This window comes from Rattus norvegicus, chromosome 1, assembly GCF_021556685.1.
Source record: "Rattus norvegicus strain SHRSP/BbbUtx chromosome 1, alternate assembly SHRSP_T2T, whole genome shotgun sequence".
NCBI lineage: Eukaryota > Metazoa > Chordata > Mammalia > Rodentia > Muridae > Rattus > Rattus norvegicus.
The window spans coordinates 6,809,385-6,816,430 of NC_141534.1; the positions used below are offsets into that span (position 1 = coordinate 6,809,385).

At 42.4% G+C, this 7,046-nt stretch overlaps 1 long non-coding RNA gene across 2 annotated transcripts in view; it reads right to left on the reverse strand.

The window, feature by feature from the left end:
* The window catches only part of LOC102547024 (uncharacterized), a 49,268-nt gene extending 42,243 nt beyond the window's left edge, over nucleotides 1-7,025 (reverse strand). Inside the window, exon 1 of one of the 2 annotated variants that reach the window (XR_015644583.1) lies at nucleotides 6,424-7,025. This is a non-coding gene — a long non-coding RNA (uncharacterized LOC102547024). The remainder of the gene's footprint in view (nucleotides 1-6,423) is intronic. The other variant, XR_015644584.1, reaches the window with a different exon arrangement.
* Nucleotides 7,026-7,046: the final 21 nt, after the last annotated feature.

Sequence of the window (7,046 nt, forward strand, 5' to 3'; positions counted from 1 at the left end):
TTCTGATTTTTCAAAATGGTGAATCTTACATAAAAATTGGGAATATATAAATACTGACCTAATGCTTTTTATGGTCTATTATTATAAAAAAATACTGATATGGAAACATCAACTGAAAGTCACATTTCAGATATACATGAGAAAATAACACCATGCCTGTAAACAGCTTCTAAACAATATCAGTGGGGAATGAAGGCCTGAGTTTAATGTCTACAGTCCATGGTTAAAAAAAATAGTTAGTTAGTTAGTTAGTTAGTTAGTTAGTTAATAAAAATAAAGAGCCAGGTTTGGGGTATAGGCTTTGTAATCATAGTGATAGGGAGGCAGAGGCATGCAGATCCCTGTGGCTCAGGGGCCAGCCAGCTTAGCCCGCATGGCAAGTTCCAGGCCAATGAGAGACTTTGTCTCAGAAAAGGGGGTGGGCAACATGCACACATCACACAGGCACACACAGAGGCACATGCACATTTGTATGTTCTAAAAATGGACTTCCTTCATTCACTCTATAAATTTTTTTAAAAAATACAAAGTAAAATATCTATGCCAAAGTAGGCAAGGCGAATGTGGATATTCATAACACATAAGGGGCTGAATCCATTTGTGGGCAGCTTGGTTGAGAATCCATCAACACACTTGACCACTAAGCTGCTTCTAGCCTGGTAGCATGGGATTCTGAGAAACTGAACCATTACTAACTGAAGTTAACTAAAGAATCCAATGCCAACCCTAAAAATGAAGGTTGGTATAAACAAGATCTCCTGTTTCTTTTCTTTCCCCTTATATTTGGTAATATCTAGTAATTTCTCATTATCTATTTCATGTGTATTTTGTCTGAGTTTCTGGATTTGCACAATGTATGTGCCTGGTGCCTGTGAAGGTCAAAAGAGGGTATAGGATGCCCTGGAACTGGAATTATAGTTGTCCTGCAGGAAAGGAGTAAGTATTCTTAACTCCTGATCCATCTCTCTAGCTTCTAGAATATGAATTTTATTTCATACATTCTTGGTTCAAATTTTTGAAAATACATTTGTATTCAAAGAGGAAACTAGTCTATGTGTATGCAAGATCTTTTCATTAGAGGACTTAATTTTATGTTCCAATTAACTTTTTTAATTCTCCAAATGTGTTTCTTTAGCTATTAGTTTAAATATTAATATTAAATCTGAATGCCTCTGCCTCCCTATCACTATGATTACAAAGCCTCTTACCCAAACCTGGCTCTTTATTTTTACTAACTAACTAACTAACTAACTAACTAACTAACTAACTAATTTTTAACCATGGATTCTAGACATTCAGGCCTCATTCCCCACTGATATTGTTTAGAAGCTGGTTACAGGCATGGCATTATTTTCTCATGTATATCTGAAATGTGACTTTCAGTTGACGTTTCCACATCGCAGTATTTTTTAATATTAATATTAGGTGTGCTAGAGACATACTGGAACTCATTTTGTAATGCAGACTTGCTTTAATGACCCAACAGTACTCCTGCTTTTGGAATGTTAGAATTACGAGCATAAGCCACCATATGCAGTTTTTCAGCGTGCCTCTCTTCTTCAGTGACAATAGTCAGGAAGAATAAGAGGCTGAGTAAGAGCAGAGCTGTTGGACAGAGGTCACAACTAATGAAGTAGAACAGGGCAGCTCAGACCAGTGCAAGAGGCCAGCAGTATCTATGCCAAAGGGAGCTGTGCCAAGAACATGGATCACACAGCCAGAGGCAAACAGGTTGGGGGAGGTCAGGGCAATGTGTGGCCTCTCCAGGCAACACAAAACTGTGTCAACCCTTGTGACAGTATATTCTCGAACTGTTTGTATTCCAGTGGCTGACCCTGACTGTGCTGAATTTTCATTCCCCAGTGATTCTGAATTACAGTAAAATCCATAGCTTTTCACCTCATCAGTAGGCACCTAATATTTAATATTAATAAAGCGCTAATGAATAGTCATTAGAGGAAATTGGGTTATTTTATTAGTAAACATGTACTGATTAGCTTTTATAAGAAGAAAAACTGTAAATCTTAAATGATTTTCAAAAATATTCTCAAGGACTTCCTGTGGTGGGAAATAATTTCTTCGTTAAGAGGTTTAGGGTAGAACACTACTACAGCATGGTTTTAAATGAATTTGTGTATAAGATGGCACAATATAAGGTCAATATCCCCTAAATCACAAATACAGCAAAACGCTATCAGAATACAGATAATTTTTAAGATTGTAATTATGTGTATAGGTATGTATCGTGTGGTAGGGCTGGGGTTGTGCACGTAAATGAAATGCCAAAGGAAGCTAGAAGACCTTACTTCTCCAAGAATTGGGGTGAAGAGCTGCCCCATGTCGGTACTGAGAAATGAACTCAGGTCTTCCTAAGTGCAGGAAGGGCTCTTAACAGCTGAACCATCTCTCTGGACCAATAGATGACTTTCAGAGGTAACTATCAATAACATTAAAAGCTGTCTTCCTATTCCACCAATCAGCACCACTGTGAAGAAAGTGTCTTGTTTTGTTTCCTCATGTAGGATCTATTTGTCCCAACTGACATCACTGGTGTCTCTCCCATTCAACAGAATTCCTTGTCCATGGTCCACAAATCCTATACGCCAGTATATGGGTTCTGGATCAAATACTTATAAACTTTGAAATTATTGTAAATATATTATTTAAAACTTTAATGGTTTCTTGGCATAGGTTTAGTTCAATGGTATTTTTCCAGCATGTACATAGGCCTGGGCTTGAATCCTAGTGTGTGCTTGCCTCTGTGTGTGTGTGTGTGTGTGTCCTTCTTTCTCTCTGTCTGACTCCTTCTCAGGGCTCCCCTTTGTGGTGATTTGAATATCTTTGGCCCAGGGAGTGGCACCATGTATGTGTGGCCTTGTTGGAGTAGGTGTTGCCTTACTGGAGGAAGTACACGACTGTGGGAGTTGGCTTTGAGAGCCTCCTCCTAGCTGCCTGGAAGCAATCTTTTGTTTGCCCTCAGAACTCTCAGCTCTTCCAGCACCATGTGTGGTTCATCCTGCCTTGATGATAATGGACTGAACCTCTGAGTCTGTAAGCCAGCCTCAATTAAATGTTGCCCTTTTTAAGAGTTGCCTTGGTCATGGTATCTGTTCACAGCAGTAAAACCCTAAGACACTCTAACTATCTGAGCTATCTAACTGTACTTATCCAGATGAGTTCATATGACCCTTTTGGAAAAGAACTTGCTTTCTCATGAAAACAGCAAAGGAAAAGAACAATGCCCATACCAAAACTCAAAGGCTCAGATGGTAGGCAACAATGGTCCAAATGCAGCTTTCCTGGCTCAGTGTGCCTGTGATTCCTAAAGCAGGAGGCTAAGGCTGGACAGGTCTTGCAGATACTCCCAGCCCTGCTCATGCTTCAGAGCCCCAAGGCAATGCCTAGGACTTTCTCTCTGTTGGTACCTGGAGAGAAGCTGAACTTCTAGTGCAGCGGCCTCAGCATGCTTTATTTTTCAAAGGAAAAAAAATGTACGACTTCATCAAGGAGGAGAAGAAATGGGGCTTCTATCCTCTAGAAGAATGTCGATTACATATTTCATCCTTAAAGTGACTACTTATGTGTACTAGGAGTTAGGTCACAGCAGTCTTAGAGTCTGTCATACTGAAGGAAATTTCCCAAGTACCTGAGGGCTAATGAATAAGCCAGCCGTTCAGCTTAGGAAATCCATTTAGAGGAAAGCAACACCCCGATAGTTTAAGAACCAGGCTATTCCTAGAAATAAGTACAGACTTCTATTTTATCGTCTTTTGCATGACTCACTAAAAAGATGTAGCTTTGTTGTGGTGCTTTATTCACTCCCAGCCCCAGCCACGCACACATGGGTTTTCTGAAAATTCAAAAAACATCATATGGTGTTCATGTAATTAGCTGGCTTTTCAGAAGCTTTAATAGTAAGAAAAAAAAAAAAACCCAGAAAGTATGGGGCTACTATTTCCTCTTCTGCCATGTGCTGCAGAGGCTGACTAGAATAGCGTAGTGTGCTCTTCTGCTGCCAGTAGCTCCCTCCGAGTCTACTTGCTACAGTATGGCATGTTCTTTGCTACCACTCCAGCAGAGTACAGTAAAGATGAAAATGCAATTGAGTTCATTTATGGGCTGTTAAAATTGGTTTCTCCTGTTTAATGTACATTTGTTTCTGAATGAAAAATTTACTACCTCCTTACCAAGCACAGTCAGTATAAAGTTACATAGTTTTAGACAGATGAGAGAAAGAATGACTATCATTTCCACCTGGGTCTACCTGTTTATATCCTCATCCCCTAGAAACAAGTACCACCGAACGTCACCTGAATTGAAACACCTGCAGCCTTAGCTTGGGAGTGGGGGCAGGGCAGAATCATTCATTTATTGAGTATATACATATTCTGTATGCTAAAACTGTATGGATAAGTTTAATCTTATTAACTTGAAATATGGAGCATTGATATACACATTCTTTTTTACAATATGGTTTAACAAGTCTGTGGTACATATGGACAAAACCTGGTTCTTCTATTTTCCAAAGGATTCAAATTCCTTTGATTACTTATTTAAAACTACAAGGTTGACTTGGAGCTATAAAGTTTGTCCTTGGGAGGTTTCTTCTAAATTGCATTTGATGCTCTCCTACTATTCATACTTCAAATGAATGTGTATTAGAAACAATTATAGCTGGTAAATACTAGATATCAGCTATCAGTTATCTAATACTAATCCTGATTAGTATTACTATCCTAGTTAGAAATTCTGATTGTCCCATCGCTTCAGCTGTAAATCTGTCTTTACCCACTCACACTTGTCTCTGGCCAATGATGCTTTCCTTAATTAGCACATGACTTAAATTTTAGTCTTGATTTTTTGATTGCTTTGGTCTTAGGCTATCCAAATACAGGCTGGTGATTTAACTGGTCAAGAAAGCCTGTTTAAATTAAGGGTGCTATTAGCCTTGACACTGAACAAATATAAGAGCCATTGGTCAGGATTTGTTTAGTCAATTTTCTCTGAAAACTCCCATCTCTTATAATCCAGCCTTGCCTGCAGGCTTTATGATTGTGGTCTTATTTTGGCTAGATTTTGTGTATGTATGTGGAGCCAACCCTAGGTGCCATTCCTCAGGAACCATCTACCCTACTTGTAGGATGATGTCATTATGCAGGTGAAGGTACAAGATAGAAGAAGGCCTGTCATTGGATGAGAAGGAAGGATGGGCGGGAGAAAAATTTTAGAGGAGGAGGAGACTGGAGAGAGAGAGCAAGAGAGGTAGCAGCCAAGAGAACACGAAGGTGGATGTTAAGATTTCTCTCTGCACATTTACAGGTTGTTATGAATATTCTTAAGGGATGGATGTGTACAGGATTTTGTATGTCTAGATTGCAAATTATATCTTATCAATTGGATCAGAGGTTATTGTGTTGTGTTCTTTCATGTGGTGATTTAATTGAGTTCAGGAAAGTGCATGGTGGCAGGACACTGGGCCACCATGGAATTGGGATGTGTATGGCTGGCATGGTGGCAACCTGCCTTGGGAACTAGAGAGATTCTTGGGTAGAGAGACTGTCACCAGGCTCAGAGAGTAGCCATCAGCAGTGTGATATGGAATGGAACAAAGAGGGTGAGGTGCTTTGCTGACTGAGATGAAAATATCCAACAGATGCCACGAGGCACCACGGTTCCGGCTCTAGTGCGGGATAAAAGAAGCGTTATTTCAATTTTACTGCAACACCTACTTTTTGAGAAAGGGCCTCTTACTGAGGCTACATGGGGCTGCCTCCCCAGCCCTGGGATTAAATACTCACACTACCACACTTGGTGGTGAACCTGCTTGCTCAGCAAAAACTTTACCAACTGACTTACCTTCCCCGTCCTATAGTTTTTATTGTATTCCACTATGAAATTGAAAAAATAGAGTATGTATTTTTCCTAAGTCTATGCAAGAGTAGTTTAAGAACGGGGGATGCTTCTCTCTTTAAAGAGAGTAGACAGGTCAAACCTGCTACTGCTTATTTGTTCGTTTTAAATTGCCAAAGTGCCTGTTGCTTTTCTGAGTGTCTAAGCCACATAAATGGTAGCTTTGTTTCACAAGTCTAGACCAAAGTCCACGTATACTTCAGAGGACATATTTGATTCCTGGTAGTGTCTGGTTGCCACTTATGGAAGGGCAGAGGTTTCTGATTTGTACTGACTCCCACTCAGCTTGAGGTGGCAGACGACCTAGTGTCAAAAACCCAGACCTTTTCAGTGTGCTCAGTCTTAAAAGTTCCTCAGGGTTTTGTGCAGCTGTTGTCCGAATGTGCTGGTCTTTAAGGTGAAAAAGTCTTGAGACTCGGTCCCTGGACCGTGAATCACGTGAGCCACCGTTTCCAACAGCTGGAGGTAAAAATTGCAGTCACCAGGAATGGCCACCCAAGGGGGTTTTCTCACCTCTGCCCCTCCGCCAGTCAGGGCCACGACTCCTTCAACGTGGCTCTGAGACGGGCGTCGGTGACGTCAGCGCCCCTCAGTCTCACACTTGGGCCTGGCGGTAGTAACAGGGACGCCTACACGCCGTGTGTGTAGGCCTGGGTGGCTGCGGGGACGCGCCGCGCCCTCTGGAGGCCGCGTGGGGCGCTCCAAGGAATCCACCCTCCGGCGGGCTGACGGGCAGCAGGGCTCTTACAAGGGGAAACGGGTCACAGAGCAGAGCGGTCACCGAGTCACAGGGCTCGGGCACGTGAGGTGGTGGCAGTTACCACAGACAACCGGAGCTGGCCTATTTCCTGCGGGTGCGAGCTAGGAGGACGCGTCGCGCTTCTGGGGCCTGCGTTCTCTACAGTGCCACACGGGTTCTGGGAGTCCTTCCGTTAAATAAATAAATAGAAACAAAAAACAAAGGCTCGAAAGCTGAGCCGGGCTGGGAGCACCGTGGGAGCCTTGCGGGAGCATCACGGGGACGCGCCAACGGGGACGCGCCAACAGGGACGCGCCAACAGGGACGCTCCACGAGTTCTCTGCGTCCGGCCTCACCGGCAGAGGGCAGCGTGCGCGTCCTCGTCGGCCGTGCGTGC